The 21,423-nt window shown below is 47.1% G+C and overlaps 1 non-coding gene across 1 annotated transcript; it reads left to right on the top strand.

Moving 5' to 3' along the window:
- The first annotated feature begins 20,230 nt into the window (after window positions 1-20,230).
- On the top strand, window positions 20,231-20,390 carry LOC121292069. Its single transcript, XR_005946187.1, has one exon. It is a non-coding gene; the product is annotated as a U1 spliceosomal RNA (small nuclear RNA).
- The last annotated feature ends 1,033 nt before the right edge of the window (window positions 20,391-21,423 follow it).

Here is a 21,423-nt window from a genome sequence, read left to right as displayed (position 1 = left end):
TCTGCTCTGGCTGCGGTCGATGGGGGTCAGTGTCAAGGAGGAACTCCAAGAGGTGAAGAGCCAGCAAGCCTCGCTCTTTGCCTCAGAGGCCTCCAAGATCATCTTCCGGTCCAGAGTCCGCTCCGTGGAGCAGGATGAGACGTGCTCACGTTTCTTCTTCCAAAAGGTACACAGAGCGAGCTCTGTGCTCAGCAGCCTGAAGGAAGAAGACGGCTCAGTAAAGTCATCACAATCCGACATTTTGAGGATCAGCAAATCCTTTTATGCCGGATTGTATGAGATGAAGCCCACAGACAGCACGGCCTCCCAGTCCTTCCTGTCCTCTATCACGGAGGTCTTAGACGACAGTACACGGGAGAGCCTGGACAAACCGCTAACTCCTGATGAACTGACTAAGGCCCTTGAGTCCTTCGAGAAGAGTAAAACTCCAGGAAGCGACGGCTTGCCGGCGGAGTTCTATTCGGCTCTGTGGGGCTGGATCAGCCCAGACCTGCTAGAAGTGTACGAGAGTATGCTCCTGGCCGGGAGTATGTCAGAATCCATGAGGAAAGACATCATCACCCTTATCTACAAGCACAAGGGGGAAAGGGAGGAAATTAGAAATTGGTGACCCATATCACTGTTGAATGTGGACTATAAGATTCTGTCCAAGGTCATCGCCAATCAGGTCAAATCCACTCTGGAATTGGTGATCCACCCTGACCAGACCTGCACTGTGCCGGGCAGGAGGATCTCTGACAGCCTAGCGCTGCTCAGGGATACGATTGCCTATGTGCAGGACAGGGGTGTGGATACCTGCCTGGATCAGGAGAAGGCCTTTGACAGAATATCGCACACCTACATGGTGGATGTGCTCTCCAAAATGGGGAGGGAAGTCGCAATTGGATCCAACTGCTCTACACTAACATCAGTAGTGCATTCTCTATCAATGGGTGGAAATCAGATAGCTTTCCGATTAAATCTGGAGTCAGGCAGGGCTGCCCTCTCTCGCCTGTTCTTTTCGTGTGTTGCATAGAACCCTTTGCTGAATCCATCAGGAAGGATCCGGGCATAAGAGGAGTGATGATCCCAGGCAGTGGAGGCACTCAGGTCAAAGCCTCCCTGTACATGGACCATGTCGCCGTCTTCTGCTTGGATCCGCTGTCGGTGCGCAGACTGATCCACATCTGCAATCAGTTCAAACTGGCCTCGGGAGCCAAGGTAAATCGTGGGAAGAGCGAGGCCATATTCTTTGGGAACTGGGCTGACCAATCCTTTGTCCCCTTCACTGTCAGGGCTGATGGCCTGAAGGTGCTGGGGATATGGTTCGGAGGGACCAGGGCATGTGTTAGTAACAGGAGGGAGCGAGTGTCTATGGTGCAGAGAAAACTGGGCATGTGGGAGCGACGCTCTCTCTCCATTTTGGGTAAGAACCTGGTCATCAGGTGTGAGGCACTCTAGCTGTTGCTGTACGCAGCACAGGTCTGGCCCATTCCAGACTCCTGTGCGATGGCGATCACTCGAGCCAAATTTCACTATATTTGGAGGTCAAAAATGGATCGTGTCCGCAGGGACGCGATGTACAAGCCGCTAGATAAAGGGGGGAAAAAACGTGCCTAACATCGCCCTCATACTGATGGCCACCTCTGTGTGCGGCTGCATCAAGCTGTGCGTAGACCCTCAGTACGCAAACACCAAGTGTCACTTCATGCTGAGGTTCCACCTGTCTCCGGGGTTGTGAAGGATGGGTCTGGCCATGCTGCCGCGGAACGCTCCAAGTAGTTCGACTGTGCTGTACCACCTGTCCCTTGTGAAAAAATTTATGCAGAGAAACAGCTTTGACCACAAGTCCATCAGGCAGTGGTCGGCATGTAACGTCTTAGAGGCCCTGTGGGAAAAGGAGAGGGTGGATCCTGTGGGATGGTTCCCCGAGCAGACTGTCAAAGTCATTTGGCAGAATGCCTCATCACCAGAACTTTCCAACAAGCACCAAGATGTAACTTGGCTGGTGGTGAGAAAGGCCCTCCCCATCAGATCCTTCCAACACGCCAGGAGTCTCACCCTCTCTGCACGTTGCCCTCGACGTGGCTGTGGTGGGGACGAGACCGTTGTTCACCTCCTTGTGGATTGTGCCTTTGCAAAGAAGGTCTGGAGAGAGATGCAGTGGTTTCTGTCGAGGTTCTGTGACACAGGACTCTGTGCTCTACTGGCTGTTCCCAGGGACACACACCGAGGCAAACATCAACTGCAGCTGGAGGATCATCAACTTGGTGAAAGATGCTCTTTGGTCTGCCCGAAACTTGTTGGTTTTCCAGCTCAAAGAGTTGTCCCCGACCGAGTGTTGCAGACTGGCACATTCCAAGGTCCAGGACTACATGCTGAGGGACGCACTAAAGCTTGGGGCAGCTGCCGCAAAGGCGCAATGGGGAAAGGTCGCTGTCTAAGACCTTTCTGCCACAGTGCACCGAGGGGCTGGGAACTGTTGAGAGCCTCTCGGGCTGTACAGCTCAAAATGAATGTCTGCATTGAATGCTAAGTGTATTGAAGCACCTCAGAGTGCAACATGATGTACGTTGATAACTCCAATACCATTGTCTGATTGTCTGCATTCACCATATTGAAATGATTGTAATATTCATTGATTGTATTGAAGCACCTCGTGATCTATGTGTAAAAGTTGAATCTGATTGTAATTTTTGTGATGGTGATTTTGAAATGTTTTGTCATGTTCTTCCCGATATCTTATGAATAAAGTATATTTTTCAAAAAAATATAGATGTATCGCTGTTCCTTCACCGTCGCTGGGTCAAAGTCCTGGAACTGCCTTCCTAATAGCACTGTGGTTGTACCTACGCTGCATGGACTGCAGCGGGTCAAGAAGGCAGCTCACCACCACCTTCTCAAGGGTAGTGAGGGATGGACAATTAATGCTGGTCTAGCCAGCAACACTCACATCCCATGAAAGAATAAAATTATAAAAATGTTATTTTTGATTTCCTCTCTAGTCTTAGCCAAAGGGTCTGTTAAATCCTTTTATTCCTTCACAGGAAATGGGCATCACTGACAAGGCCAGCATTTGTCACCCATCCCTAAATTGCTCTTGAACTGAGTGACTTGCTCAGCTATTTCAGAGAGCAGTTGAGTCACCCTCATTGTTGTGGATCTGGAGCCACATGTAGGCCAGACCAGGTAAGGACAGCAGATTTCCTTCCCCTTCCCCTGAATCATTAGTGAACCAGATGGGTTTTTACAGCAATCATGGTCACCATTGCTGAGAGTAGCTTTCAATTCCAGATTCATTAACTGAATTGCCTTAATGGGATTTGAACCCATGTCCCCCACAGCATTAGCCCAGCCCCTGGATTATAAGTGACACTACCTACCAGCGACCCTCAAACAGAGTGGCATCTCTAAATCGGCATTTTAAATGTGTCACAGAATCCATGAATCACCTTTTATATTTTTGCTACAAATGAAACATTAAATTTATATGGCTAATTTCATGTAACAAAATTTCCAAGAACCGTATGAAGCACAGCCAGGCATGGAGCCACATAAGAAGATTATAGTGCAAATGGCCACATATTTGGTGAAAAGTAGATTGAAGGAGTATCGTCGAGGAAGAAAGGGGGATGAAGAGCCGGAATGATTTAGGGAGGGAATTCCAGAGCTTAGGATTTAGGCAGCTAAAGGCATGGCCACCACTTTTACAAGAGGAGTTTAAAGAGATGAGGAGGGGGAGCCCATTAGAGGGATTTGAAAGCAAGGTGAGTTCTAAACCACAGTGTACTAGAAAGAAGACAAAGACATCAGAGCTAAATTAATCCCGCAGGCCTTAGATTTTTCATAATTAGGTTCGATATCAATTTTAGGATAATATCATTTATTTACTTATAACTTATCAGTCACCCCTTCTCTGTTTTACAATTCTGTCCTACAGTTCCAACTCATGGGAAGGGAAGAGGGAGAGTGTGCTCCCCGGTTGTCATGTGCCACATTGCCACAAGCAATGAATTACCGACTCCTGCCCCTATAACGTAAGAACATAAGAATTAGGAGCCGAAGTGGGCAATTCAGCCCCTCGAGCCTGCCCCACCATTCATTACAATCATGGCTGATCTCATTTCGGCCTCAACTCCAATTTCCCACCCTCTCCCCGTAACCTTGAATCATCAGGTCTGACCGGTGCTAGGAAGAAGTGAACAGTTCATACAATCATAGAATCATGTAGCACATTCGGCCCATAGTGCGGTGTCATTCTGTGGGGAATTCCCTGGCTAGAGGTGGGCAATGAATGCGAGCTATGCCCACATCCCAGGAATGAGCAAATACTAACACTCGATGGGAGGTTAAAATAGTTTTCTCAACTAGCTTTCTAATTCATCCAGATACAACCCCCAGTGATCCTTAACTTCCTCCTTGTTTTTTATTTATTCTTTCATGGGATGTGGGCATCGTTGGCAGAGCCAGCATTTGTTGTCCATCCCTAATTGCCCCAGAGCTGAATGACCATTTCACAGGGCAGTTAAGAGTCAACCACATTGCTGTGGGTCTGGAATTATATGTAGGCCAGACTGTGTAAGAATAACAGATTTCCCTCCCTAAAGGGATTTAGCAAACCAAATGTTTTTTTTTCCAACAGTTGAATGGTTACCATGAATGGGACTAGCCTTATATTTGAGATTTATTAATTGAAGTTAAATTCCAACAGTGGGATTTGAGCCTATGCCCTGCAGTATTAGGCTGGGTTTCTGGTGACATCACCACTACACCTTGCCCAATTGGGAACACAGCATTCACATATGGACACAGTACCATGGGAAGGATATATTCATCTTTATATTCACCATTATGATACCGGGCCTAAAAAGGGTTAAATTGTGAGGGCAGGCTGCACAACCTCGGCCTGTACTCCCTCCAGCTGCAAGATGAAGGATTCATCCAATTGACCTGTTTAAAATGGTTGATGGATAGATGGAGTGAAATTATTGCTCCCGCTGAGGGAGTCCAAAACAACAGATGTAACCCTAAAATAAGAGCTAGGCCACACAGGGGCGATGTCAGGAAGCGCTTCTTCACAGAAAGGCTGGTGAAAACCTGGAATCTCTCTCTCTCTCTCTCTCTCACCCTAAAAGCCGATGATGCTGGGGGGTCTTTTGAAAATGTTAATATTGAGTGCGATAGATTTTTGTCAGACAAGGTTATTCAGGAACATGGAACCAAAAGCAGCTAAATGGAGTTAATATACAATCAGCCGTGAATTAATTAAAAAACAGAAAGGATTGGAAGCAATGAATTACCGACTCCTGCCCCTATAACGTAAGAACATAAGAATTAGGAGCCGAAGTGGGCAATTCAGCCCCTCGAGCCTGCCCCACCATTCATTACAATCATGGCTGATCTCATTTCGGCCTCAACTCCAATTTCCCACCCTCTCCCCGTAACCTTTCAACCCATTACTAATTAAAAATCTGTCTATCTCCTCCTTAAATGTATTCAGCGTCCAGACATCCACTGCACTCTGAGGTAGGGAATTGCACAGATTCACAACCCTTTGAGAAAATTAATTCCTCCTCATCTCTGATATACACTTATTTATTTTTTTGAAAAATATACTTTATTCATAAAATATCTGGAAGGCCATTAGAAAACATTCCAAAATCACCATTACAAAAGTACATTCAGATTTAACTTCTACACATGGATCACGAGATGCATCAATACAATCAATGATATTACAATCATTTCAATATGGTCAATGCAAATCATTTCAATATGGTCAATACAGACAAACAGACAATGGGATTGGAGTTATCAACATACATCATGTTGCACTCTGAGGTACTTCAATACAATTATAATACAATTAGTATTCAATGCAGACATTCATTTTGAGCTGTACATTCCGAGGGGTCTATACAAATCCCAGCCCCTCAGTGCACTATGGCAGAAAGGTCTTAGACAGCGACCCTTCCCCATTGTGTCCTTGTAGCGGCTGCCCCTAGCTTTAGTGCGTCCCTCAGCACGTCGTCCTGGACCTTGGAATGTGCCAGCCTGCAACACTCAGTTGGGGACAACTCTTTGCACTGGAAGACCAACAAGTTTCGGGCAGACCACCGAGTTGGTGGTCCTCCAGCTGCAGTTGATGTTTGTCTCGGTGTGTATCCCTGGGAACAGCCAGTAGAGCACAGAGTCTTGTATCACAGAACTGCTCGGGATGAACCTCGACTGAAACCACTGCATCTCTCTCCAGACCTTCTTTGAAAAGGCACAATCCACAAGGAGGTGAACAACGGTCTCGTCCCCACCACAGCCACCTCAAGGGCAACGTGCAGAGGGGGTGAGACTCCTGGCGTGTTGGAAGGATCTGACAGGGAGGGCCTTTCTCACCACCAGCCAAGCTACATCTTGGTGCTTGTTGGAAAGTTCTGGCGATGAGGTATTCTGCCAAATGACTTTGACAGTCTGCTTGGGGAACCATCCCACAGGATCCACCCTCTCCTTTTCCCGCAGGACCTCTAAGATGTTACGTGCTGACCACTGCCTGATGGACTTGTGGTCAAAGGTGTTTCTCTGCGTTATTTTTTTCCATGAGGGACAGGTGGTATGGCACGGTCCAACTACTTGGAGCGTTCCGCGGCAGCGTGGCCAGTCCCATCCTTCGCAACACCGGGGACAGGTAGAACCTCAGCATGTAGTGACACTTGATGTTTGCATACCGAGGGTCTATGCACAGCTTGATGCAGCCGCACAGAAAGGTGGCCATCAGTATGAGGGCGATGTTGGGCACGATCCATTTTCGACCTCCAGATAAAGCGAAAGATGGCTCGGGTGATCGCCATCACGCAGGAGTGTGGAATGGGCCAGACCTGCGCCACGTACAGCAACAGCGAGACTGCCTCACACCTGATGACCAGGTTCTTACCCGCAATGGAGAGGGAGCATCGCTCCCACATGCCCAGTTTTCTTTGCACCATAGACACTTGCTCCTTCCAGTTTCTAACTCATGCCCCGGTCCCTCCGAACCATATCCCCAGCACCTTCAGCCCTGACGGTGAAGGGGACAAAGGATCAGTCAGCCCAGTTCCCGAAGAACATGGCCTCGCTCTTCCCACGATTTACCTTGGCTCCCGAGGCCAGTTTGAACTGGTCGCAGATGTGGATCAGTCTGCGCACCGACAGCGGATCCGAGCAGAAGACGACGACATTGTTCATGTACAGGGAGGCTTTGACCTGAGTGCCTCCACTGCCTGGGATCGTCACTCCTCTTACGTCCCGATCCTTCCTGATGGACTCAGCAAAGGGTTCTATGCAACACACAAGCAGGACAGGGGAGAGCGGGCAGCCCTGCCTGACTCCAGATTTAATAGGAAAGCTATCTGATTCCCACCCATTGATTGAGACTGCACTACTGATGTTGGTGTAGAGCAGTTGGATCCAATTGCGAATTCCTTCCCCAAACCCCATTTTGGAGAGCACATCCACAATGTAGGTGTGCGATATTCTGTCAAAGGCCTTCTCCTGATCCAGGCTGATGAGGCAGATATCCACACCCCTGTCCTGTACATAGGCAATCGTATCCCTGAGCAGCGTGAGGCTGTCAGAGATCTTCCTGCCCGGCACAGTGCAGGTCTGGTCAGGGTGGATCACCAATTCCAGAGCAGACTTGACCCGATTGGCGATGACCTTGGACAGAATCTTAAAGGCCACATTCAACAGCGATATGGGTCACCAATTTCTAATTTCCTCCCTTTCCCCCTTGTGCTTGTAGATGAGGGTGATGATGCTTTTCCTCATGGAGCATACTCTCGTACACTTCTAACAAGTATGGGCCAATCCAGACCCACAGAGCCGAATACAATTCCACTGGCAAGCCGTCACTACCAGGAGTTTTACTCTTCTCAAAGGCCTCGGTGGCATCCAAGATCATCTTCCGTTCCAGAGTCCGCTTCGTGGAGCAGGATGAGACGTGCTCACGCTTCTTCTTCCAAAAGGTACACAGAGAGAGCTCTGTGATCAGCAGCCTGAAGGAAGAAGACGGCTCAGTAAAGTCATCGCAGTCTGACATTTTGAGGATCAGCAAATCCTCTTCCGCCGGATTATATGACGTGAAGCCCACAGACAGCACGGCCTCCCAATTCTTCCTGTCCTCTATCACGGAGGTCTTAGACTACTGTATGCGGAAGATCCTGGACAAACCACTAACTCCTGATGAACTGACTAAGCCCTTGAATCCTTCGAGAAGAGTAAAACTCCCAGAAGCAACGGCTTGCTGGTGGAGTTGTATTCGGCTCTGTGGGACTGGATCGGCCCAGACCTGCTAGAAGTGTACGAGAGTATGCTTCTGGCCAGGAGTATGTCAGAATCCATGAGGAAAGGCATCATCACCCTCATCTACAAGCACAAGGGGGAAAGGGAGGAAATTAGAAATTGGCGACCCATTTCACTGTTGAATGTGGACGATAAGATTCTGTCGAAGGTCATCGCCAATCAGGTCAAATCCACTCTGGAATTGGTGATCCACCCTGACCAGACCTGCACTGTGCCGGGCAGGAAGATCTCTGACAGCCTCGCGCTGCTCAGGGATACGATTGACTATGTGCAGGACAGGGGTGTGGATACCTGCCTCATCAGCCTGGATCAGGAGAAGGCCTTTGATAGAATATCGCACACCTACGTGGTGGATGTGCTCTCCAAAATGGGGTTTGGGGACGGAATTCGCAATTGGATCCAACTGCTCTACACTAACATCAGTAGCGCAGTCTCGATCAATGGGTGGGAATCAGATAGCTTTCCTATTAAATCTGGAGTCAGGCAGGGCTATCCTTTCTTGCCTTTTCTTTTCATGTGTTGTATTGAACCCTTTGCTGAATCCATCAGGAAGGATCCGGACAGAAGAGGAGTGACGATCCCAGGTAGTGGAGGCACTCAGATCAAAGTCGCCCTGTACATGGACTGTGCCGTACCACCTGTCCCTCGTGGAAAAAGTTATGCAGAGAAACAGCTTTGACCACAAGTCCATCAGGCAGTGGTCAGCACGTAATGTCTTAGAGGCCCTGTGGGAAAAGGAGAGGGTGGATCCTGTGGGATGGCTCCCCAAGCAGACTGTCAAAGTCATTTGGCAGAATGCCTCATCGCCAGGACTTTCCAACAAGCACCAAGACGTAGCTTGGCTGGTGGTGAGAAAGGCCCTCCCCATCAGATCCTTCCAACACGCCATGAGGCTCACCCCCTCTGCACGTTGCCCTCGAGGTGGCTGTGGTGGGGATGAGAGCGTTGTTCACCTCCTTGTGGATTGTGCCTTTACAAAGAAGGTCTGGAGAGAGATGCAGTGGTTTCTGTCGAGGTTCATCCCGAGCAGTTCTGTGACACAGGACTCTGTGCTCTACGGGCTGTTCCCAGGGACACACACCGAGACAAACATCAACTGTAGCTGGAGGATCATCAACTCGGTGAAAGACGCTCTTTGGTCTGCCCGAAACTTGTTGGTTTTCCAGCTCAAAGAGTTGTCCCCGACCGAGCTTTGCAGACTGGCACATTCCAAGGTCCAGGACTACGTGCTGAGGGACACGCTAAAGTTTGGGGCAGCCACCGCAAAGGCGCAATGGGGAAAGGTCGCTGTCTAAGACCTTTCTGACACAGTGCACCGAGGGGCTGGGAAAGGTATAGAACCCTCGGGCTGTACAGCTCAAAATGATTGTCTGCAAATGATTGTAATATTCATTGATTGTATTGATACATTTCATGATACACGTTGTAAAAGTTGAATCTGATTGTACTTTTGTGATAGTGATTTTGAAATGGTTTGAAATGTTGTTGAAGATATTTTATGAATAAAGTATATTTTTGCAAATAAAAAGACATACAAGTAAATGTTGGCCGAGAATATAAAGTAACCACTTGCTGGAAAATTCCTATGTGGATTACATTTGACCAACTACCCTAGAGAGAACGGAAGGTCATACCTAAAAGTTGTCAAGGCTTACTTCAGACAGAGACACTTAAAAGGAAGAGATGCAATGCAAAAGACTGACCTCTAATCTCTTGTGGTTGTGGAGACAATGGAGACTGTTTACCATCTCAGCAGGAACCATCTCTGTTGAGTTATATCTTAGATTGTGAAAATGGTCTGAGTTGAAAGTAAGCAGATTCTGGGTGAAAGATGTATTGTGTGTGCTGTGTAGGTCACAGCTGAAGAACATCAACTAAGCATCCCTGCAGCTTGTAGGTAAAATAAAGTCTTTCTCTGTTGTTGGAGGCAAGTCACAAGTCAGCAAAGCCACAGTCACGAAGGAAATAGCACAGCTCTTCAACTAACCTGCTGAACCAAGTGTCTCCAAACCAACTCCTCAACTGCCAAAGTCAGCTCCACCAAAATCACCCAACTTAACGCGGTAATGTTTCACCATCTACTCCTCACGGACAAACTAAAGACTGGTTTGTACTTTTTAAAATTTTATTTTTGGACTCAACTTCTCATTTCTAATCTGTGTGTATGTGTGTTGCATTTTTATTGTTTTTTCTCAGGTTTTTAGTAACTAACACGCTCACTCTTTCTATGACTCAAGGAAGCCTGGATAAATTGGCTCCTTCTAAAGTATAAATATATTTGGGCTGGGAAAAGATATCCATGAGACCAATCAAGGGGGTTGAATGAAGAAGAGGAGCCAGTTCATCCCTCCTCACCCGGGAGCATAACAATTTGGCTGTAACACATGACAGAATTTTAAATTCGGTTTTATGGTGAGAACCTTGGGTCTCAAACTAGTGTTTTAGAGTTAAATAAAAGCAATTACAAAGGTATGAAGACAGGTGGCTACAGTGGACTTGGAAAATAGATTAAAATATTGATTAATAAATTCTCACTAGGGAAGTGGTACTGAGCAAACAGATGGAGTTGCGGGCTGACAAGTCTCTCGGTCCAGATGTATTTCATCCTAGGGTCTTAAAAAAGGTGGTTAATGAGGTAGTGGATGCATTGGTGTTAATTTTCCAAAACTCCCCAGATTCTGGGAAGGTTCCATCAGACTGGAAATTAGCAAATATAACCCCTCTATTCAAGAAGGAGGGAGGCAGAAAACAGGAAACTATGGATCAGTTAGCTGTCGTGGGGAAGGTGTTAGAGATAATCCTTAAAGAGATTATAGCTGGACACTTAGAAAAACACAAGGTAAGTGGGAAGAGTCAGCATGGCTTTGTGAAAGGGAAATCATGTCTAACCAATTTATTAGAGCTCTTTGAAGGAGTAACATGCGCTGTGGATAAAGGGGAGCCTGTAGACATAATGGACTTGGATTTCCAGAAGGCATTTGATAAGGTGTCACATCAAAGTTTACTGCAGAAAATAAAAGCTCATGGTGTAGGGTGTAACCTATTAGCCTGGATAGAGGATTGGCTGGCTAGCAGAAAACAGAGAATACTTAAATGGGTCTTTGTCTGATTGGCAGGAGTCCCACAAGGGACTCCTTGTGGCCTCAAATTTTTACAATTTACATCAATGACTTAGACAAGGGGAGCGAAGGCATGGTAGCTAAATTTGCAGATGACACAAAGATAGATAGCAAAGTATATTGTGAAGAAGACAATAAGGAATTTGCAGACAGATATAGATAAGTTGAGTGAGTGAGAAAAATCTGGCAGATGAAGTATAATGTAGGGAAATATGAAGTTGTTTCAACAGAAAGATTAAAAGAATCAGAATATTACTTAAATGTAGAATGACTGCAGAATTCTGAGGTGCAGAGGGATCTAGGTATTCTTGTGCATGAGTCACCAAAAGTTAATATGCAGGTACAGCCTGTTATCAAGAAGGCTAATGGAGTTCTATCCTTTATTATGAGAGGAATTTAACATGAAAGTAAGGATAAAAGCAACATACTCCGGATGCTGGAAATCTGAAACAAAAACAAAAATAGCTGGAAAATCTCAGCAGGTCTGACAGCATCTGCGGAGAGGAACACAGTTAACGTTTTGAGTCCATATGACCCTTCATCAGAACTGTTGGGACGAAAGGCTGAAAAGTCTTCTGGACCTGATGGCCTGCATCCTTGGGCCTTTAAAGAAGTAACTGCAGAGATAGTGAATGAATTGTTTGTAATTTTGCAAAAGACTCTAGATTGTGGAAAAATGAGCCCAAATGTAACACTGTTTTCAGGAAATGAGGGAGACAGAAAGTAGAAAGTATAGGCCAGTTAGCCTAACATCTGTCATTGCGAAAATGTAAGGGGAGTAGTAGCAGGATATTTAGAGTCATAATGCTATCAAACGGAGTTAACACAGTTTTATGAAAGGAAATCAGTAAACAGTGTTTGAAGAAAAAATTAGAGTTCCTTGAGGTGTAACAAGCAGTGTGGGTAAAAGCCAACCAGGAGATGTTGTGTATTTGGATTTCTGCAAGGTTTTCAATAAGATACCATGTAAAAGGATACTACACAAGATAAAAGCTCATGCTATTGGAGATATTAGCACAGATAGAGGATTGGCTAACTAACAGGAAACAGAGATAAATGGGTCATTTGCAAGTGGGGTGCCACAGGGATCAGTGCTGGGCTCTTAACTATTTACAATCCATATTGATAACTTGATGAAGGGATCGAGTGTATTGTAACCAAATTTACTGACGATACAATGATAGAGAAGCAAGTTGTGAAGAGGACACAGAGTCTTCAATGGGATGTGGGTAAAGTTAATTGAGTGAACAAACATTTGACAGATAGGATATAACGAGGAAAAATGTTCGGTTGTCCACTTTGGTAGGTAGAATAAAAAAGCAGAATACCATATAAATGAGAGAGACTGCAGAATGCTGCAGGACAGAGGGGTATGGGTATCCTCGTAAATGAATCACAAGAAGTTAACATGCAGGTACAGGAGGTAATTAGAGAGGCAAATGGAATAGTGAACTTTATTACAATAGCGATAGAATATAAAATAGGGAAGCTTTGCTACAACTGTACAGGGCATTGTTGAGACCACACATATAGTACTGCATCCAGTTTTGGCCTCCTTGCTTAAGAAAGGATATATTTGCATTGGAGACAGTTGAAAGAAAGTTCACTCTGTTGATTCCTAGAGTGAAGGAGTTGTGTTATGAGGAAAGGTCGAGGAGGCTGGGCTTCATTGGAATTTAAAAGAATGAGTGATGATCTTATTGAAACAAATAAGATTCGGAAGGGGCTGGAGAGGGTGGCTCAGCTGTCACCAGGGTTGATGCAGCCACTCGGTGAACTAAGCAGTTGCCTAGGGTGGCTGAGTTTGGAGGGTGTGGCAAAAAAAAACTGCCAAATTCCTAGAATTTAAGTTATCATGCAATACAAAGGCAAAAAAGTCAATTTAAAAGTGTTTTTATTATTTAAAAGTTGTTTGTCTAAATGCTTGAAATACATGTTTTGGGGAAAACACATGGGGAAAGTAGTAAATTGTCCCCCCCAGTATTGAGTTTCCCAGAGTGATTCTGTTGCAGCAGACGATACTATTACAGTCTGATGTTGAGGAGGAAAGAGCAGATGCTACAAACTGCTGTGAGCTGCTGATAAATTACCATCAGCTTGAGTACGACACTGCAGGCTTGGCAATAACAGGAATGCAAATGGAGATAGTGCTTATCAACGGCTTTCTAAGGAGCGAGTGAATGAAGGGAATGCCAGAGAGAATACACAAGAGAGCTGAGGTGTGGTTGGGAGGTTGGGGAAGAGAGTATTTTGGAGAGGAGAGCAGGGTCCCCCAAAAGCCCATCTTCAATGTCTGGGTGCATTTGTGGGTGAAGGCTTGTGAGATCCCACAGAGGTCACCTATGGAGCCCTGAAAGAAGCCACTGGTGTAGGAATTGAGCGCCACAGTCACTTTCATGGTCACTGGCAGTGGATGCCCTCCATGTCCCCGTGGTGCTAAATCCTGCAGTAGCTCCTGCTGTGGATCAGGCAGTGTGATATGCTCACCAGATTGTGATCCCGAGGCTACTCTAAAGCTAGGTCCCACCGAGGTGTGTGTCTCTGCGCTGGTGGAGGGTGTGGGTGAACGCTGTGACAGGACTTCAGGAACAGTGCCTCCAGATTCCACTTCAAAGGTTTCTTCGGGACTTGATTGGAGGTCCTGGGTTGTGGACTTCATTGGCTGTTTTGGCAGATGTGCCTGCAAAAGCAAGGGGAGATAATTAGTGCATGGCAGTGATCTGTGAAAGACAGCACATCACTCACAGCATGGTTGTCTGACGGATGTTGCACTGCTGGACTCTTGATTGGTAGAGCAGCACCAACCTGTCAGCACAGGAACAATCCAGATCCTCGCCGGCCAGCTGAATGGCTCTGTTTTCAAAGCCCGTGAGGACCTTGATTTCAGGCATTCTGCCACTGGTCTGCGAACCCTCCCTGTTGTTGTGCACCAGCTGGTCTTGCATGAGTAGAGATGGAGAAAGTGCAAACAGGATCTGCCAGGCCTGATGATAAGTGTGCTTGGCCTGTGTGGGTGGTGAGTGGTCCCATGGATGGGATGAGGACAATGACGGTGTGTACGAAAGAGTGAACGGTGATGTCCCTTGAACGGGCAGTGAGTGAGGGCCCTGTGGATGTGTGATGGGTTTGAGAGTGTGTGAGTTGAGAGTGATGAGAAGAGCGACTTACCCTGGCGGAATGGAGATCATTCATCCACTTGCGGCACTGGGTGGTTGTCCTCTTGTGAAGGGCATTGGCACTGCCCACTGCCTCCCAAGCCGGACATCCCGGCGAGCCTCCACAGCATCCAAAAGGCGCTGGAGGGATGTGCCGCTGAGTCTGAGGGCTGCAGTCCCAGTTTCTTCAGTTTCAGGGCTAGGTCTTCTGTGCAGCATCGATGGCCTGAAAGCACCGAGATGTGTGCTCGCCGCTGGACTTTAAGTATGGCGCCCGGCGTGATGCAGCAGCGGGGTGATGGGCGGGCGGGCGAATGAGAGCCCGCTCACCATGGAAACGGCGTGTTTCCCGGGAGTACATGAATAATGCGGTGGATTTGGGACGACACAGCGTGAAAATGCAGCATCATGTCCGACGAGTAAAACGTCGTTTTACCCACCCGTGACCACACTTTGTGCAAACCTGCACCATTCTGCCTTGTTTACCACTCCCTGCAGCCACTGTTTGATGCAGATTCATCAGGTATAAAAGTTCATTGAATTTTGAAATGATTATTCAGTTAAAACCTCATTTGGACATTGCTAAACAGATGGAAACAAAAATCAGGTCTCCAAACCAACTCTAATTAATGACTCCCCCGTGTAAACGCCATTCATGTGAAAGATTACTTCAAGTGAAAATGTCTCTTTGGTGTAAAATTCCATGTGTCTGAAAGACCCTTTTTTGAAACACTTTGTGAACAGCCCACATTGTGAAACTACCATCCACTCCCACCCCCACCCATCAGAAATAACCCCCAAGTGAAACATTAGCATCTGAAAGAGGCATCCCATGTAGAATTGCCCATGTATGAAACTCAATCCCTCCTGTGTCAAAATTATCCCCACCGTGTGAAACTCACCCTCACCGTGTGAAACTCACCCCCCACCGTGTGAAACTGATCCCCACTGTGTGAAACTCACTCCCCACTCTGTGAAACTCACCCCCCACCGTGTGAAACTCACCCCCACCGTGTGAAACTCACCCCCCACTGTGTGAAACTCACCCCCCATTCTGTGAAACTCACCCCCCACCGTGTGAAACTCACCCCCAACTCTGTGAAACTCACCCCCCACTGTGTGAAACTTACCCCCCACTGTGTGAAACTCACCCCCCACTCTGTGAAACTCACCCCCCACTGTGTGAAACTCACCCCCCACTGTGTGAAACTCACCCCCCACTCTGTGAAACTCACCCCCCACTGTGTGAAACTCACCCCCCACTGTTTGAAACTCACCCCCCCACTGTGTGAAACTCACCCCCCACTGTTTGAAACTCACCCCCCCACCACATGAAACTCAGCCCCCACTCTGTGAAACTCACCCCCCACTCAGTGAAACTCACCCCCCACTGTGTGAAACTCACCCCCCACTGTGTGAAACTCACCCACACCGTGTGAAACTCACCCCCCACCACATGAAACTCACCCACACCGTGTGAAACTCATCCCCCACCACATGAAACTCACCCCATTTGCCTCCGACGCTCGGGCTGATTGGATCCTCGGAGGCGATTAGCCGGGGATTCGCTGTTTTCGCATCCAGAGTCAGGGAAGCTGAAATTTAAAATATACGGAAAATGCTGCAAGCACTCAGCAGGTCTGGCAGCATCTGTGGAGAGAGAAACACAGTTAATGTTTCGAGTTGAATGTGACTCTTCTTCAGAGCAGTCCTATTGGACTCGAAACGTTAACTCTGTTTCTCTTTCCACAGACGCTGCCAGACCTGCTGAGTGTTTCTAGCATTTTCTGGTTTGATTTCAGATTTTCAGCATCTGTAGTATTTTGCTTTGATTAGAGAGGCTGAAGTTGGGGGAGGTGGGGGTTAAACTAATGCTGTCAGCAACTTAATTTACTGCTGCGAATTATTAAACAACTTGCTCTTTTTGAAGTGGGCATTCAGAGGGTTTCTGGGAGTTTCAAAGGGTTAGAGGTTGTGTTATTGGAATCCACTCCTCCCTGGGGATTTAGACCTCCTACAATCCCGATCAGGAATTCTGCAACAACCCCTCCCCTACCCACTCCTCGCCTCACTGCCACCCCACCACCCTGACCGCAATCCCCTCTCCACCCCCACACCATGTCCCCCCGGTGTTTCCCAGCAGCAGCACAGTGACCCACTGACCTTCAGAAATACACAAACAATCAGTGCTGGAGGCTACAGGGTGGTTCAAAATGGGAGAGGGAGAGAGGTACAGACACCGGAAGGGAAGAGAAAAGGGGTGGAGGCTCAAAGAAGCAAAAGGAAAACTGTTGAAGAGGGAAAAGTTGGAGGGGAATTAACATCTAGTCTCTTGGTAGTACAGACTTTAAGTATTGTTAAAAATAGAGACAAGCTGTGCGTCTTACATTCATCAGGACAATTTGCAAGAATACCAATCCTAAACAGAACAATAATTTATACTGCATGAGAAAAGAGTGTTGATGGACTGCCAAGCAGACTCTGATTGGTAGAGGCATTTCCATGGGGAATGCACCAGAAAACAATTAGCCGCCAAGCTTTAATTAACATCATTTAAAAAAAATAACTCAGCAGTTGAAGGGATTCAAGAGAGGAAGGGAGGAAAGTAATTACAGCAGAATCGAAAGTGAAAGAGAGAGAGAGCTAAGGAGAAAAATAAGAAGTTAGATACAAGAGAAATGTACAAACAGGATATAGCTACAACTCAAACTATCCAATAAGCTGACCAGGAAATACCTGCACAATCGGGTGGCCTCCAGAGCCAGCGGCACAACATGAAACAAGCAGCCTGGACTCATCATTCTATCCATACATCTCAATAGACTCCAACACCCAAACAGGCAAAATGAAACAAATCTACGTAGATGGACTGGTGGAAGCGCCATTTCTACAGGAGACCCTCCTCGCTGGCTTCAGGGCACACCAAGTTTGTCAGTGAGTGGGCAGCACAAATTCTGGCCACCGCCTCCTCAGCCAAGAGTACTGGAAAAGTCACACTAATCACAGGGACCTTCCCACTACTCTGGGGAATAGACTTTCCTGGAAAGAGAGAGAGTTTGGTCTATTCTGAGGAAATTTTAAAAAAAACTAGATTCTGTATGAGGAGCCCTTGAATCAGCGCTGCTCAAACTTGTCCCATGTTCGGACAAGACAGTGGTCATGAGTTGAGACCTAACATGACAACATGACACCCACAACATGACAAGTTCCCAGTGGACACAGGACATGAAGCCAAGCAGCCGGAGTAATCTGGGATCAGAGGACTGGACTGAGCCTGGAGGGTATTTGGTAAAGTGAAGGAGTTCATCTTTTAATTGAACCTACACAAGACATAATCCCAGATAAAAATACTTCTCCGTGAAGCATTGTCTATCCTGTCTAATCTGTTGCAATATGAGATAAATACAATTCATTTTTTTCTGAAAAATATGCTTTATTCATGAACTCTATAAAAGTACATTACATCACTGTTCAAAATTAACTTTACATAAGGCGCAAACCCAAATCAGTTTCTTCCAACACTGTGTGTTGCTCATTACATTTACAAAGACAGTTGATATTTACAAGATTCATTAGAATAAAAGCAAAGTGCTGCGGACCCTGCCATCTCCTACTTGGTCTGGAGACTGAAAATGTACAGGGTCCACAGAGACACAATCTACAAGTCTCTAGACAAAAAGTGTGGGGTGGGGGGAGGTGATAATATTCTCAAGGTCACCCTCATTCTGAAGGCCACCTTTGTGTGCGGCTGCATCAAGCTGTGCGTAGGTCTGCAGTACGCATATACCAAGTGCCACTACGTGCTGAGGTTCTACCTGTCCCCGGTGTATTGATGCACCTAGTGATCCATGTGTAAAAGTTGAATCTGATTGTACTTTTGTGATAGTGATTTTGAAATGTTTTAGAATGTTCTTCCAGATATTTTATGAATAAAGTATATTTTTCAAAAAAAAAACCTGTCCCCGATGTTACAAAGGATGGGTCTGGCCACATTGTTGTGGAACGCTCTGCACTTAAAGTTCTAGAAGTCCTGCGGGAAAAGGAGGTGGTGGATCCTGTGGGATGGTTCCCTGAGCAGACTGTCAAGGTCATTTGGCAGAATGTCTCATCACCAGATCTTTCAAACAAGTACCAAGAAATAGCTTGGCTGGTGGTGAGAAAGGCCCGTCAGATCTTTCCTACATCTCTGGAGTCTCACCTCCTCTGCACAGTGCCCTCAAGTTGGCTGTGGTGCCTGTGTATGTGGTGGAGGCAGGGTCAATCGAGGCATTCAAAAGGAAATTAGGCTGTTATCTGAAAAGGAAGAATGTGCAGGGTTATGAGGAGAATGCAAGGGAATGGCACTAGGGATCAGATATATACAAAAGATATATATATGTATATATATACAAAAATCTTTGAAGCTGACAGGGCAAGCTGAAAAGGCTTTATCTGGAGGTCAAAAATGGATCGTGTCCACAGGGAGGCGATGTACAAGCCTCTAGATAATGGGGGAAAAAATGTGCCTAACATCGCCCTCATCCTGATGGCCACCTTTGTGTTTGGCTGCATCAAGCTGTGCGTAGACCCTCGGTACGCAAACACCAAGTGTCACTACGTGCTGAGGTTCTACCTGTCCCCGCTGTTGCGAAGGATGGGTCTGGCCACGCTGCTGCGGAACGCTCCAAGTAGTTGGACTGTGCTGTACCACCTGTCACTCGTGGAAAAATTTATGCAGGGAAACACCTTTGACCACAAGTCCATCAGGCAGTGGTCAGCACGTAACATCTTAGAGGCCCTGTGGGAAAAGGAGAGGGTGGATCCTGTGGGATGGTTCCCCGACCAGACTGTCAAAGTCATTTGGCAGAATGCCTCATCACCAGAACTTTCCAACAAGCACCAAGATGTAACTTGGCTGGTGATGAGAAAGGCCCTCCCCATCAGATCCTTCCAACACGCCAGGAGTCTCACCCCCTCTGCACATTGCCCTCGAGGTGGCTGTGGTGGGGATGAAGCCGTTGTTCACCTCCTTGTGGATTGTGCCTTTGCAAAGAAGTTCTGGAGAGAGATGCAGTCGATTCTGTCAAGGTTCATCCCGAGCAGTTCTGTGACACAGGACTCTGTGCTCTATGGGTTGTTCTCAGGGACACCGAGACAAACATCAACTGCAGCTGGAGGATCATCAACTCGGTGAAAGATGCTCTTTGGTCTGCCCGAAACTTGTTGGTCTTCCAGCGCAAAGAGTTGTCCCCGACTGAGTGTTGCAGACTGGCACATTCCAAGGTCCAGGACTACGTGTTGAGGGACACACTAAAGCTTGGGGCAGCCGCCGCAAAGGCACAATGGGGAAGGGTCGCTGTCTAAGACCTTTCTGCCACAGTGCACTGAGGGACTGGGAACTGTTGAGAGCCCCTCGGGCTGTACAGCTCAGAATGAATGTATGCAGTGAAAACTAATTGTATTATAATTATATTGAAGCACCTCAGAGTGCAACATGATGTATGTTGATAACTCCAATCCCATTGTCTGATTGTCTGCATTGACCATATTGAAATGACTGTAATATTCACTGATTGTATTGATGCACCTTGTGATCCATGTGTAAAAGTTGAATCTGATTGTACTTATGTGATGGTGATTTTGAAATGGTTTGGAACGTTCTTCCAAATATTTTATGAATAAAGTACATTTTTCAAAAAAAAGGTTCTCCCAGGACGAGTCTAGCTCATTACACTTCGGGTGTGCTGACACCTACGATGTCCCCAAATGCGGGATACTCGGCTGCAAAATTTGTGGTAGTGGGGGACTGCGTTCGCGCTCTCCCCTGATATAGAAATCAAAAATAGAATATTGTAAAGAAGGTTGCAAAAGCACAGCAGGTCTGAGAGCATTTGTGGAGAGATTGCTTCTCAGCCTTTTGGCTAAGATCAAGTGTAGTCGTGAAGTGAAGGTTATAACCAATCAAGCCCCATACCATGGGGTATCTAACATCGTCTGGGTGACGGTGAAGGACAGCGAAGGAGGAGCACCCATGGATCAGGCCTTCTGCATCAAGCGGATCCTGTTGAAGGCGTGTGGATTTGAAGCGGAGGAGATCTAATCCCTACAAGACTTCCCCACCGCTGGATGTTTCGACGTGACTTTCAAGCGAGTGGCAGCTTGCATCAAGTTCCTGAAGGTGTTCGAGGAGAAGACAGACCAACCGGAGATGAAGATCCTGACGGTGGAGCCGCTCTTTTCTCTGCCTTTGCAATGGGACCGTGTGTTGATGGTGCATCTCTCCAACCCCTTCGTCCCTGTCACCGATGTGCTCACCTTCCTCACCAGGTACTTCGACAAGGTTGAGAGCTGCACTGAGGTTAGAGATGCCTTTGGGATTTGGACATGCAAACGCCAGGTTAAGATCATGCTCAAGACCGACGGTAAGGGAGCCAGCTTTCACCCTCCTTCCAGCTTCGCTATCGGGGGAAGCCATGGCTACCTTGTCTTCGTTGGGCAGCCCAAACTTTGTCGGTCATGCGGCAAATCTGGTCATGTGGTGGCCAACTGCAGCGCCGTCCTCTGCAAGAACTGCAAACAGGAAGGGCACCAGACAAAGGACTGCAAACAGACCAAGTGCTGCAACCTGTGTGGCGAGGCAGGCCAGCTCTACAGGAACTGACCCAAAAGCTGCCTCACTTATGCACAGGCAGACAAAGCCAACGAGGAGAAAGCAGAGGAAATGCTTCATGTCACGACTACCAAGGACACTTGCAACCCTCCAACCACCAAGGCCCCCAGTGAGAACAACAGGACAAAGGAGGACACAGAGAGAGTCATGGTGGAGGAAAAGATTGAGGCAGCAGACAACCAATCATCAG

Source organism: Carcharodon carcharias, chromosome 19, assembly GCF_017639515.1.
Source record: "Carcharodon carcharias isolate sCarCar2 chromosome 19, sCarCar2.pri, whole genome shotgun sequence".
NCBI lineage: Eukaryota > Metazoa > Chordata > Chondrichthyes > Lamniformes > Lamnidae > Carcharodon > Carcharodon carcharias.
The sequence above is the reverse complement of the archived record's forward strand: the minus strand, read 5'-3'. Positions and strand labels throughout refer to the sequence as shown.